Source organism: Macaca thibetana, chromosome 7 (genome assembly GCF_024542745.1).
Source record: "Macaca thibetana thibetana isolate TM-01 chromosome 7, ASM2454274v1, whole genome shotgun sequence".
NCBI classification, from domain to species: Eukaryota; Metazoa; Chordata; class Mammalia; order Primates; family Cercopithecidae; genus Macaca; species Macaca thibetana.
In genome coordinates, this window is record NC_065584.1 from 116,654,589 (window position 1) to 116,667,495 (window position 12,907).

Here is a 12,907-nt window from a genome sequence, read left to right on the forward strand (position 1 = left end):
CCCCTCACAACTGGCACAGAGCTTCCCCACGGGGACACACAAAGTGTTCCTTGCCTTGGTCGGGGGAGGGTGGTCCCGAGGCCACTGCTGCCTTGCATGTGACACTCTGAACTGCCTCCCTGTCCAAGCTTACCACATGCTCCTTCCCAAGAATACATAAGAACCCCCAGAATCCCTCAGAAGCTCAGGCCTGCTCTGGGCATCAAACATGAAAACTATCCCTGGCTCTGCTTCTTTAACTCCAGCAACAATGCTCTCTGCTCCTCGTTCTCCAAACACGCCCCACCCCGTACACTGGCTTCCCTACAACGCCGCCGCCTTGTGTGTCTCCAGCCACAGAAGAAAACAGCCGACTCATCTGCGGTGCAGAACCTGTCCCTTGCAAGTCTCCGCTGTGTGGAACACTCGGTTGGCACCAGGGCTCTGTTCCTACCAGTCCTATGGGGCAAGGGCAAGCCAGATGCTGACCGTGGGGCAGTGTCATCAGGGCTGCAATACTGCTCCATGCACAGGGAGGGAGGATGGGCCACGCTCCATCCCTGGCAAGCTGAGGAGGCCTCTTTTTATCAAAGTTAGATTTCTTCTGCTCAGCTTCCTGGTATCTCACAATGGCTGGTCCCTTCTCGAAGTAGACCAGCCACTGCCCACACTGGAGAGTGAAAGGTTCGAGTGCTACCATTGTTGCCAATATACATGTGTCTACTTTGGCTGTAACTAGGAACCTAGGTAGGGGTTACACAAATCAATGACGGAGTCTGGTGAGGACCACAGTTTACAGAAACACCAGTATGATGAGGAGGGGATGCACGTGGAGTGCTTGTCATGCTGTTGTCATTGGGTGGTGGGCAGGTTGGTTCCAGGCAAGGTGAGTGCCAGCAGAGTCCCCCCTGTCCGTCCACTCCTTGGCTGTGACTCAAACCCCAGCTTCGAACTCCCCGAGCTCACACACACAGGATCCCAGAAAACAAAGAGCCACGGCAGTTGCCAGTTCTGCCTGCAGTGTAGCGTTTTCCCTCCAGTGAAACGGTCCACTCCCCACACGGCAAACGCAAAACCTCACTCCATGCAACGCTGCCTTGTATTTCTTACCGAAAATGAGTGGTCTGGTAATATCCCGAAAAATCTCCTGCCTGGTGATCAAATCTTTCTGGAAGAAAACAGAAGAAAACAGAGAAAATCACTTTTGTTTCAGCAATGATACAGGTGCCCACATAGAGCTCCTTCAAGTATAAAAATGTAAATATGAGGCTTTGAATCACCTGTAAAAGTGAACAGATTATAATTCTAATGAGATAATCAGAAATTACCCTAAACAAATAATTAAAATGTTTCTTTAGCCATTCATCGCATAATTATTGCCTTAAGAACAATGTGTTGGGCAAATAAAGAGATGGCTTATGTACCATTCTGCAAGGAGAGACTCTCTGCATTTTAATGAGGCTCCTCAAAGCCCTCATGAATATGTATTTTCCCACAACAAAGCTTGACCCCACGGGTTTGCAAAGCTGATGCTTCACGACACTTTCAGACTGTGGAGGGTGTACATATGGGGGTGGGCGGGGAGTGGAGAGCGATGAAAGTGAAGAGAGGAAGGAGGACCACCTCTCCCTTCCAATGCCCAGGGTCTCAGCCCACCTTCTCCTGGGCGAGATCGTCTCATGAAAAGAACAAGGAAGAGACCACCAGGTCTCAGACTTCCCTGAACAGCGGAAGCTCTGCACAGGAAGGCTGAAGAGGAAGCTCCTGCCAGCAGGCTGGGGGGCATCAAGGCCAGGCCCTTGGGTTGGATCAGGAATTCAGAGCAAGGGCATTAGAAGGCTATGGGCAGGAAGCCAGGGGTGGAACAGGAGGAGGGGCGTTCATTCGTCTGCAACACCACATCTGAATTCTGCCTCACCCTCCATGTTGGCTACAGACAGAGAAAGTTACAAAGGCTGTCTGTGTTCCTTTCAAAAAGGATAGCAATACAGCCTCCCCCCGGGGGTGTCAGCTGTTGGGCTGGGTCAGGCTGGGAGCCCTTCACGAATCGCTGCACTGCTGGACAGGGCACCTGCAATCTGGTCCTGGGGTCTGCGGTAGCAGGGAACAGCCCCTTTCACTGGGGAAGGAAACGGGACACAGGCGAGACAGTGGCTTGGACTTCATCACAAAGGTTTGGTCTGTACTCAGCGTCTTCACTTCTCTAAGACAGCGGCCAGTTGCTCTCACTACCCAGGCAGACTCTTCCAGCAGAGGGTTATAATTACGGAATTTCCTCCCCAAAATGGCCCAGTGCAGATACCTCCGGTCCCCACGTAAAGGAGATGACCCGATGTCTCTGAGGAGGCTAAAGATGTTTCCGTGTTGAACAAGGTAACCTGCTTGCCTCTGCTCAGGGGAAACTGGCCGTTTGCACCATTGTTCCATTTCCTTCCCAGGGTATGCTGCTTCTGTGGCCTTTCAAGGCCTGTTCTTTGAAGCGACGTGGTGCTTCACAGAGCCTGGCCCTCTGCAAGGAGGCCTCTTTATCACACCCAAAGTGAGCACCACACAAAAAGCATGTCAATCACACACACGCTTTCCGCAGTGGAGTCAGCGTGGGCTGCTCGCTTCCTGTGTGAACGTCAGCAAATCCCTTCACACCATCTCCGTCAGTTTCATCGTGTGTAAAACTGGACAATAAGAACTACTTCAAAGGTGGCTGGGAAGGTGAACTGCAAAGAAACCTCTAGAATGTTGCCTGGAATCACATTAGCATCGAATGTGATTCTTCACTCCTAAGCTCGCCACCTGGGGTCCTCCAAAAATAAGTATTCTGAGTGAGGGCATGAACCAAAGGTTAGCCCAGCAGCAAGAACCCTCCATGGGAGTCCGGGATGCGGCCTCAGTTCCTCACTCTGTTACAGGTTAGCCCTGTGACCCCAAGCACATCAGTGAGAAAGTCAGGCCTGCCAGTCCCTGTCCTCTCCAGGCACCCTAAACCCCAGCTCTGGGCAGCTGTCACTTGACCAAGCCCTGCAGTCCAGCTTTTCCCACTTGCTCCTGCCCAGAAGCACCTCAGGAAACCCGGAGACTGTCTCAGGACTGCATCCCAGCCCTGGGGGGCCTGCCCACTGCCCACTGCCTCCTTCCCAGAGTCTGCGAGTCTCCGGAAAGGCCAGAGCTCATCCATCTGCATCCCCCGGCAGCCCCACGGGCTTCACACGGACTTCCAACAAAGGCACGGAATCGTCACACCGCCCAGGAGCAACAGCAGCACTGCACCTTATGTAAGGCCTTTCCAGAAGAGGGAGCAGGCCCATGTCTTCACTCCATTTAGAACGGGTTTTGAGTGTCTATTTATAGGCATCACACACTCAGCCTTCGCGGAGGGCGGAGGAATCAGGCCTCTGGGCCCCTGTCCACCATCCTCATTTGCATTCTTTTCATGTTTCTTTTCTCTCATTTCCCAGCAGCATTTTCGCTCAAAAGCCAGGTCACCTACCACTTGGACCCAGCACCACTTTCCATTTTCTGCAGAGAAAAATACTCATTTTCGTTTCCATGCAGGAGCGCCCTGTTCTTGCTCTCTCCAGGGCCCCCGGCTAGCATTCGCTACAGCACGGCTGTGTGATTCGAGTGACCTATGTGTCCTGGACAGAGGGCTCCCCTGAAAGTCATGCCCAGCAAGGTCACGAGAGCTGGGAAGGTCCTGGGGGCAGCTGACTCTGAGTCACCAGTGGGCCAGGCACATTTGGGGGGCGGGCTCCATCCCAGCGGGCAGAAGGAACACAGAGGATCAGACGCTGCTTGGAAACCCTGGGCTTTTCCCATGGCCTGGCTATTCCTGCATCTGCCAAGCACATCACTCCATCCTCTTCCTGCCCCTCCAGGGGCATGAGGACCAGGCCACCTCCCCAGTCCCCCTCGGCTGTTTGTAATCAGACAGAAAGGCTGGGGCCTGCTCTTCTCTCACCATTTTTGGAAAAATTAAATCCTTCTCGAACTTCAGACTGTAAATTAAGTACACAGTCTCCCCATGATATCAAAACGCTCTGCTCTCCGAGTATAGCCATTCACAGGTCTTTATTTTTGTTTGGAGGCTTGGGAGCTGGTTTACTCTGCAGCCCTGCAGCCCAGAAGGACACACAAATACAAGACCAAAGAGGCTCAGGGGCTCCCTCCTCCTCCAGGGCCTCCCCGAGCCCGCAGCCCTGGAAGCCAGTCCAGAAGGAGAGATAGGCCTTGCCTAGAGCCCAGAATCCACAGCAGAACTCAGCCACAGAGAACACGTCCAGTACACAGCCTCGGCTGCCTGACTTCAAACACCAGGCACGAGGTTCGCCTCTCTCATGAATATTTTGCTGAGGCGGCTGGCATTTAGTTTCAGGACTAATTAATTTTCTCACAGGATACCATTTCAACTGCCATCATAGGCTCTGTATTATTCTACGTGCAAATTTCTGGCAGTAAATTGGACTTGTGATCTAACTGCGCCTTTGAAATGCCATGTTTCCAGGGACTCTGGAATGAGCAGAAATGCTAAATATTCCTTAAAGAAGATGATTCATACATTTCCTAATTACCTTTGATTATTGTGTCACAGGAGTTGGTGAGGGGGTCTGAGATCCAGAAGCAATCCTCAGGGTCCCAAGGTGACCCAAATGGCTGGGGAGGGAGCCCGAGACAGGAAGCCGCTTAGGCTAAGAGAACCTCGACATATCCCCAGTAGGCCAGCTCATGTCAGCATCCTCTCCAAAGCAGGGGCACCGGCCCTGGAGCCAGAACGGCACATGGGTAGAAGAACCGGTGAAGGAACCCATCTCCCTAAGCATTTTCTTAGCAAAGCTAAGGCAACACTCACAACATCACAGACTGGCAGACCTGGAAGTTGTCCCGGGAAGGCACAATCACAGTCCTTCCTCTAGCTGGCCCCCGAGCTGTGGCTGCATTTCCTAGAGTGAAATGGGCAACCCTGCACTTGGTAAGGGGCTGGCACTGAGCACACAGGTTTGGGAAACTCTGGTACACTGTGCCTGGGTTGTGGAGCAAGTAGAATCTAGTGAGCAGTAATAACCCGAAGGCAGTGACACACTTGTTGACAGGAGGCTCTGGCCACACTGGGCAGAGGCCCTGGGATGGGTTGGAAGGGGTCTGTGCAGAGCACCACAGTCGGAAGGATGGGGGGAAGCATCGGGGTGCATCAAAGACAGAGCGTCGCCCCCAGTGCCAGCTCGACCTGGCAGCTCCTGGTGCCAACCTAATGGCTGCAGCTGGTAACGAAAGGCAGGTATACCTTAGACTGTCAGCGCCACCTCATGAGGGAAAGCTTGTAATGGGGGTTCACACTCACATGGCCTTCGCGGGCTGGTTGGGCTGCCAGTGAACTCGCCCGCACAGGGCGGCCTCACAGTGGGGTCGGGCAGCTGGCAGAGCTCGGCACCTGGCAGGTGAGCTCCAGCACAAGGAGGCCTCCTGTGGCCCGGTCCTGTAGCTCAGCCAAGCTGCCGCAAGAGGGATGCAGTGAGATGGCGGTGTCCCCACCGCTGTGACTGGAACCCCGGAACACCCAGGATAGGACTGGGGACACGGGGGATGGATGTGCCCCCAGACCAGGAGTGACGTTTTTACTGTGGGGCTTGAGGGGTTGTCTGTTGCTTCCTGATGGGACACACAGAGATGGTGCTGAGACAGGCAGAGCAGGGCCCTTCCAGGACAAGGAAAGCAAAGGGGCCCCAGGAACTGCTCCAAGAAATGGCCAAAGACCAGTAACAGTGGGGAGGGGAGGTGGGCTCAGATGGGCTCCAGGTCCTCAGAGCCAGTCGGGGAGGAGGACACCCAGGTTTTAGAGGGAAGGGTGGCAGGGACAGTGACAGTGAAGTTGGGGTGGATACCGAAGTGCTCTTTACAAGTAAAATGTTTAAATTCTGAATAACTGAGTCCCTAGGCTGGCTGCAATGTGAAGGACTCCAATGCCATAACTCTATTTATAAACATGAGCATGTATTATTTTTCTCCTGGGCAAGAAGCTGAGCCTTCAGAATAGAAAGCTCAAACCTCAAGACTCTCATTTGTGCAAATGTTTTGAGAACAAACTGGATTAAAAGTTAAGTCTTCAAGAGTCTAACTGCCAAGAACAATTGTTTAGTTTGGGAAGGTGGCTTGTAAACATGGCATTAAAATTATTTAGAAATAATGTACAAATCGCTATCATGAACATGGATGAAGAGCTCTGTTCTTGGAAACTTACCTTGAAGTCTAGCAGTGACAGGCCACATGTGATGAGGGACACTCAGCCCCCGGGTCCTCACTTCCTATTCCAGATTGGAATTCGGAGACGCTTCATGGGTGACTAGTTCACCCAGTGGGGACCAATTCTTTTAAGGAGACCACAGGGGCTCATGCAGCCACCCTAAAGGCAGAGTTGGGCGTGCAGATATAGAGTCGTTCAGCCTGTTTCAACACTCACAGATGTTACATAAAACCAGCTTGGCTTTTAGAGCTCAGAAATTTGCCCTCAGGACAGATGTTCAATATATCTGACTTTATCGCTTTTTCCACATTTGCTTTTATGTAAAGTCATCTGAGGCTCCCTTAAATAAACCCAGGAGCTCCTTGCAGTGGGGATGAGCTGACTTGTTCCCTTTTTTTTCTTTTTTTTAGACGTAGTTTCTGTTGCCCAGGCTGGTGCAGCTCACTGCAACCTCTCCCACCCCAGATTCAAGCAATTCTCCCACCTCAGCCTCCCAAGTAGCTGGGATTACAGGCATGTGCCACCACGCCTGGTCAATCTTTGTAGTTTTAGTAGAGATGGGGCTTCACCATGTTGGCCAGGCTGGTCTCGAACTCCTGACTTCAGGTGATCCACCCACCTCAGTCTCCCAAAGTGCTAGGATTACAGACGTGAGCCACCGTGCCCAGCCAAGCTAACTTCCTCTGTGTGGCATTGACACTAAACGTGCCCTCCTCCCCCTGGGCTGTAATCTTCGGAAAGTCTGTCCTTGTGCTGCCCACAGCATGAGGTAGACAGAAACACGGTCCCCTGCGCCCTTCTCAGCAGGGCTCTGACACGGTTCTCCAGTGATTCTTGATATTAAACCGACCTTGTTTTCTGCAATTCCTGCCCAGCTTTGGGAAATCAGGGAACAGTGTGACACTGACGTATTAAGAACTGGAACTTGGCCGGGCGCGGTGGCTCACGCCTATAATCCCAGCACTTTGGGAAGCCAAGGCGGGCAGATCACAAGGTCAGGAGATCAAGACCATCCTGGCTAACACGGTGAAACCCCGTCTCTACTAAAAATACAAAATATTAGCCGGGCGTGGTGGCGGGTGCCTGTAGTCCCAGCTACTCGGGAGGCTGAGGCAGGAGAATGGCATGAACCCGGGAGGCAGAGCTTGCAGTGAGCCGAGATCGCACCACTGCACTCCAGCCTGGGCAACAGAGCGAGACTCCGTCTCAAAAGGAAAAAAAAAAAAAAACAACTGGAACTTGGTGCCAAGACAGCCCATGTCCCAGGATGGACCTTGGTGCCCACAGCAGGCCAGGACGAAGGGGAGGGGAAGGTGTGCAGGCAGCTTAGCCACGTCTGCGTCTAACCCCAGGGAGTGTGGGGACGAGCGGGGGGTGTACACAGCCCACCGAGGCCGCCTCCGCTGGCTTGCCTCCTCGTCATTGTTCTCTCCTAAGCAAATGAGGCTTCTATTTTTGCTGTGAGGAGCCTGATGCCTTCCAATTCGCAGGCATCCTCTGGAGCGGAGCTGGGATTTCATTTTCCATTCAGACAGCACAGGGATGGAAGCAGGGCCACCCAGGAGACTGGGAGTCAGAGTGAAGCAGCAGCTGCCAATCGTCTCAGACACATCTGAGCTCCAGCTCTGGCCATGGGGACGATGCCTGTGCATGCAGCCCCATGTGACCACACAGGGCCCAGCACACTAAGTCGCATTAGTCTGTCGTGTGCTTACTATGACAGGCACTAACTGCTTCACAGATACGAACCTGCTCATCCTCCCAGGCCCACCATGGGGAGCCATCATCCCATTTGGCAGATGAGGACACTGAGGCACACACAGATGAAGCCTAAGGCCACACAGAAGTGCTGGAGCTGAGATTTAACCCTGGCAATATGGCCCCAGAATCCACACTCTTAGCTTCTACATTATGTTAGAAGGAAGAAAAGAAAAAAGATATTTATGGTACATAAACTCAACAACGGATCAGATTGATCAATAAAAAAATAGAAAAAAGGTGCAAAAGGTATGGCCAGTCATTCACAGAATACCAAATATATGAAAATAGATATAGGGAAAGATGTCAGCCTCACTGGCACACAGGGAAATGCAAATTAATACCTCATGTAGACAGCACTTTCACGCATCAGACAAAAATGTAAAATATCTGACAACACCAAGTACTGTCAAGAAAACGGAGAAAAGGAAACTCATATGCTGTCAGTGAGACCACTCATGAGGACACCCACCCACTTTGGAATAAAATTTAGCAGTTTCTAGTACATTTGAAGATTTTGTTGATACCAGATTTGAAGATTTGAAGATATTGTACTCTCTCCCATAGCAATTCCAATCCTTGCTAAATATTCTGACAAATCCAGCTCACATTCACAGAGAGACACATACCTGAGTACTTAAGACAGCCTTGTTTGTAGCAGCAAGTAATAGGAAACCAACTAAGCGTCCATCAATGGAGAACGATAAACAGTCTTATGTTTGTACAATGCAATACCACACAGCAGTGAAAATGCATGAAATACAATTTGTGAGAATGGATGAATCTCACAAACATAATGTTAAGCAAAAAAGGCACATTGGATGGGCGCAGTGGCTCACACCTGCAATCCTAGCATTTTGGGAGGCAGAAGCAGACGGATCACTTGAGGTCAGGAGTTTGAGACCACCCTGGCCAATATGGCAAAACCTCATCTCTACTAAAAATACAAAAATTAGCTGGGCGCAGTGGCAGGCACCTGTAATTCCAGCTACTCAGGAGGCTGAGGCAGGAGAATCACTTGAACCCAGGAGGTGGAAGTTGCCGTGAGCCAAGATCACGCCACTGCACTCCAGCCTGGGCAACAGAGCAAGACTCCATCTCAAAAAAAAAAAAAAAAAAAAAAAAAAGGCACACTACAGAAAAAAATACAAGGTGGTATCATTTACATAACGCTTACAGACAAAATGCAGAACTAACAGGGATAGGTATACTTATACAGGTACTAAGCCATAAACAAGCACCAAACTCCAACAGTAGTTACCTCTGTGTGAAAGACAAGATGCAACCGGGGAGGGGCTCCAACTGCAATGGTGTTATGATGCTTTAAAATATATCCACAGGCCGGGCGCAGTGGCTCACGCCTGTAATCCCAGCACTTTGGGAGGCTGAGGTAGGCAGATCACTTGAGGTCAGGAATTCGAGACCAGCCTGGCCAACACGGTGAAACCCTGTCTCTATTAAAAATACCCAAATTAGCCAGGTGTGGTGGTGTGTGCCTGTACATTCCAGCTACTCGGGAGGCTGAGGCAGGAGAATCGCTTGAACTTGGGAGGCAGAGGCTGTGGGGAGCTGAGATCACATCACTGCAGCCTGGGCGACAGAGTGGTGAGACTCCATCTCAAAAAAAAAAATAAATATATACACACACACACACACACACACACATATATGTGTATATATATGTATATACATATGTGTGTGTATACATATGTATATGTGTGTGTATATATGTATGTATATATATGTGTGTGTATATGTGTGTGTATATATGTATATATGTGTGTGTATATATGTGTGTGTGTGTGTGTGTGTGTATCTCCACAAATTCTTTGACATTCCCTTCAAAGAGTGGAACCTAATTCCTCTCTCTTTGAGTGTGGCCTAAATTTAGTGACTTGCTTCTAGTGAACAGACATAAGCAGAAATGACAGTGTATGACTAATGAGACCAGGTCATAAAAGGCACTGCGGCTTCCTCTCTACTCTCTATTTACTCTCTCTTAAATCACTCAGGCTGGGAGAAGCCGCCTGCCATGTTGTGAGGACACTCAAGCAGCTCTGTGGAAAGGTCTATATGGCAAAGAACTGAGCCCTCTTGCCAGCCAACAGCCAGGTGAAGTCGATCTTGGAAGCAGATCCTCCTGCCCCAGTCAAGGCTTCGGGTGCCCCAGCCCACATCTTTCCCCTCCACTAGAACCACCCAGCTCAGCTGCTTCCAGAGTCCTGGCCCACAGACTCTGTGTGAGATAATAAATGTTTATTGTTTTATACCACTAAGGTTTGGCATAATATGTCACACAGAAATAGGTAACCAATATGGTAATATTCTCTACCTTTAGCAGCTTGGGGATACCTAGCTGTTCATCACATTATTCTTGTTACATTGTTGTGTGCTGCTACCTACTGAATGTTTGTGCCTGCCCTTCTCCAAATTCACATGTTAAAACCTCATGCCCAAAGTGATGCTATTAGGCAGTGGGCCTTTGGGAGGTGATTAATGGGATTTATGCCTTTGTAAAAGAGACCCCAGAGAACTCTCCTGAGCCTCTCACCAAGTGAGGATGTAGTGAGAAGACGGCCTTCTAACAACCAGGAAGCCTTCACCAGAAAGCAAATCTGTTGGCACCTTGATCTTGGACTTCCCACATCCAGAACTGTGAGAAATAAATGTCTGCTGTTTGTAAACCATCTAGTTTACGGTATTTTGTTACAGTAACCTAAAGAGACTAAAATATATGCCAATTGTTTTGTAATAAAAATTTAACCCCAAAGACTAACATAAAAATAAGAAGGGGACTGGGAGCAGAAGCTCACGCCTGTAATCTGAACACTTTGGGAGGCTGAGGCAGGTGGACCACCTGAGGTCAGGAGTTCGAGACCAGCCTGGCCAACATGGTGAAACCCTGTCTCTACTAAAAATACAAAAATTAGCCAGGCGTGGTGGCAAACGCATGTAATCCCAGCTACTAGAGAGGCTGAGACACAAGAACCCAGGAGGCAGAGGTGGCAGTGAGCCAAAATCATGCCACTGCACTTCAGCCTAGACAACAGAGGGAAACTCTCAAAAAAAATTTTTTTTAATAATTAAAATTTAAAACAGAAAGGAAAGCAGAGTGGCCAACGGTAGTGACCTGCTAAGTACAGGCTGAGAAGTGGGGCTCCTTCTCACGGAACAGGCTGAGCGTTCCTTCGAAACAGGCATCCCCACAACACTCAGGAGGGCTGGGTGACAGGAAGTGACCAGCCAGCGCCGGCACAGGAAACGCTGTCTGTCACATTAACCGAGCGAGTCCTACACCTGAATGGGCTCAGCAATCGAGTTAATGTTTGCGGATGTTGGGCAGTGACAAGCAAGGATGCACAGCGGGCACATACTTCGTCCTTCTGGGCGATCAGGGGATGGCTTCTCTCCTCCAGGAGGTAGGAAACTTTGAGAAGCCTCCTCTATGGGCTGGAGAGCCGCCGGGAATTGTAACTGCGCAGGGGAAGAGGAGGCAGAAGGATTCACTGCATAGGATATTAATTTTAATTAAGGAGACGTTTTTAGGCTACACAAGCGTGTGCTTGTTCCTGAGAGGCAGGGCGGGCACCACATCTCCCAGGAGGGTCTTGCTGGAATGGGGGTGTCTGGCAAGCCCAGGGCAGCCACCTGCTCCGCTGCTCCTCCCAGGTCCTGAAGCCATCAGGAAGGACTGTTCAGAAGCCAGGGCCTGGCCACCAACATGTCTGTCCGTCTCTGTCTACCTCTCTCCTTCGTTCAGGTTCCAGAAAGCAGAGGTGCATTTCATTTCTTAGAACGAACCAGCTGAGCCTTTCAGACAGAGTCAACCCAATCCAGTTAAAGCAGCCAGAACCCGTTAAAACCAGCAGACCACATCTGTGCCAGTCTCGAGGATTCACTGTGGAACCACTGAAGACCACTTATTTTAAATCCTTTCTAAGAGCAGAAATCCAAAATCTCAGCGTGTGCTATTTCCCTCAATTTACTCAATCCAAGAAAAACAAAGTCCAAACTCCATTTTAATTGAAACAACCCCTTTTCTGGTCATGATCACCGTAACACCTAATACACACATCGCACGCGTGCTTTCCTTTTTGAAAAACACTCAGCCGAGGTGACAGAAGCACTTAGGCCTCCCTTTCAGTGCTCTCTCACCTCGGCTTGTTAGGAAAATGACCATGAGAATCTGGACCCGATGCTGTTTGTTCTCATTATTCACTGCCCTCTGGCTGGTAGACAAAAAGGGCAAAGTGTGAAGGGGCGTCTAGGGCACTAGAGCCTGATCTGAAAGCATCGTGTGCCCTGGCCCGGCACGTGCTCGGCCCATGCCCCTGCAGTGCAGCCACAGCCACAGCAGCCGGGCTCAGCCTCAGGGCCTCCCAGACCCCCGTCTCCTCCTCTTCTCCCAGCCAGTCAGAGCCTGGCTCAGACAGACACAAGCCTGAAGGGTGTGACACCACCAAACCTTCCTGCCACAGCCACCCCAAGCTCAGCCTCAGGATCCAATGTGTGCAGACTGGACAGAGGCCAGTTCAACCACTGAGGCATAGGCAGCACCGATCCAAGCCGCTCTGCATCCCAGGCAGCTCCCCCAACCTCCAGAGATGGCAGTGGAGGGAGAGACAGAGAGAGAGACACAGCAGCTCCTCCAACTCCCAGAGATGGCAGTGGAGGGAGAGAGAGAGACAGAGAGACCCTGCCTCTATCCTAATGAACGATAACCACAGCGCACCCCTCCACTGGTCTGAGTTGCAAACAGGACCAGGAAGGATCCTGGCACTTGGGAGGAAACCACAGCAGAGAGACTGAGTCAGGGGGCAGGAGGCCGATGCTGGCTCAGGACTGCGTGGCTCTGTGACACTGAGCCTCGGTTCTCCCAGCTGTGAAATGGGGATAATCACAGTCCCCTATAAGCCTATGTCATGGGGTTGCTATGGG

At 50.8% G+C, this 12,907-nt stretch overlaps 1 protein-coding gene across 6 annotated transcripts in view; it reads right to left on the minus strand.

The window, feature by feature from the left end:
* APBA2 (amyloid beta precursor protein binding family A member 2) overlaps window positions 1-12,907 on the minus strand; it is a 240,048-nt gene that overhangs the window by 124,468 nt on the left and 102,673 nt on the right. For all 6 annotated transcript variants that reach the window (XM_050800112.1, XM_050800114.1, XM_050800113.1 and 3 more), the window contains exon 3: window positions 1,090-1,147. The gene's annotated coding sequence lies outside the window, so the exon portion shown is untranslated. The remainder of the gene's footprint in view (window positions 1-1,089; window positions 1,148-12,907) is intronic.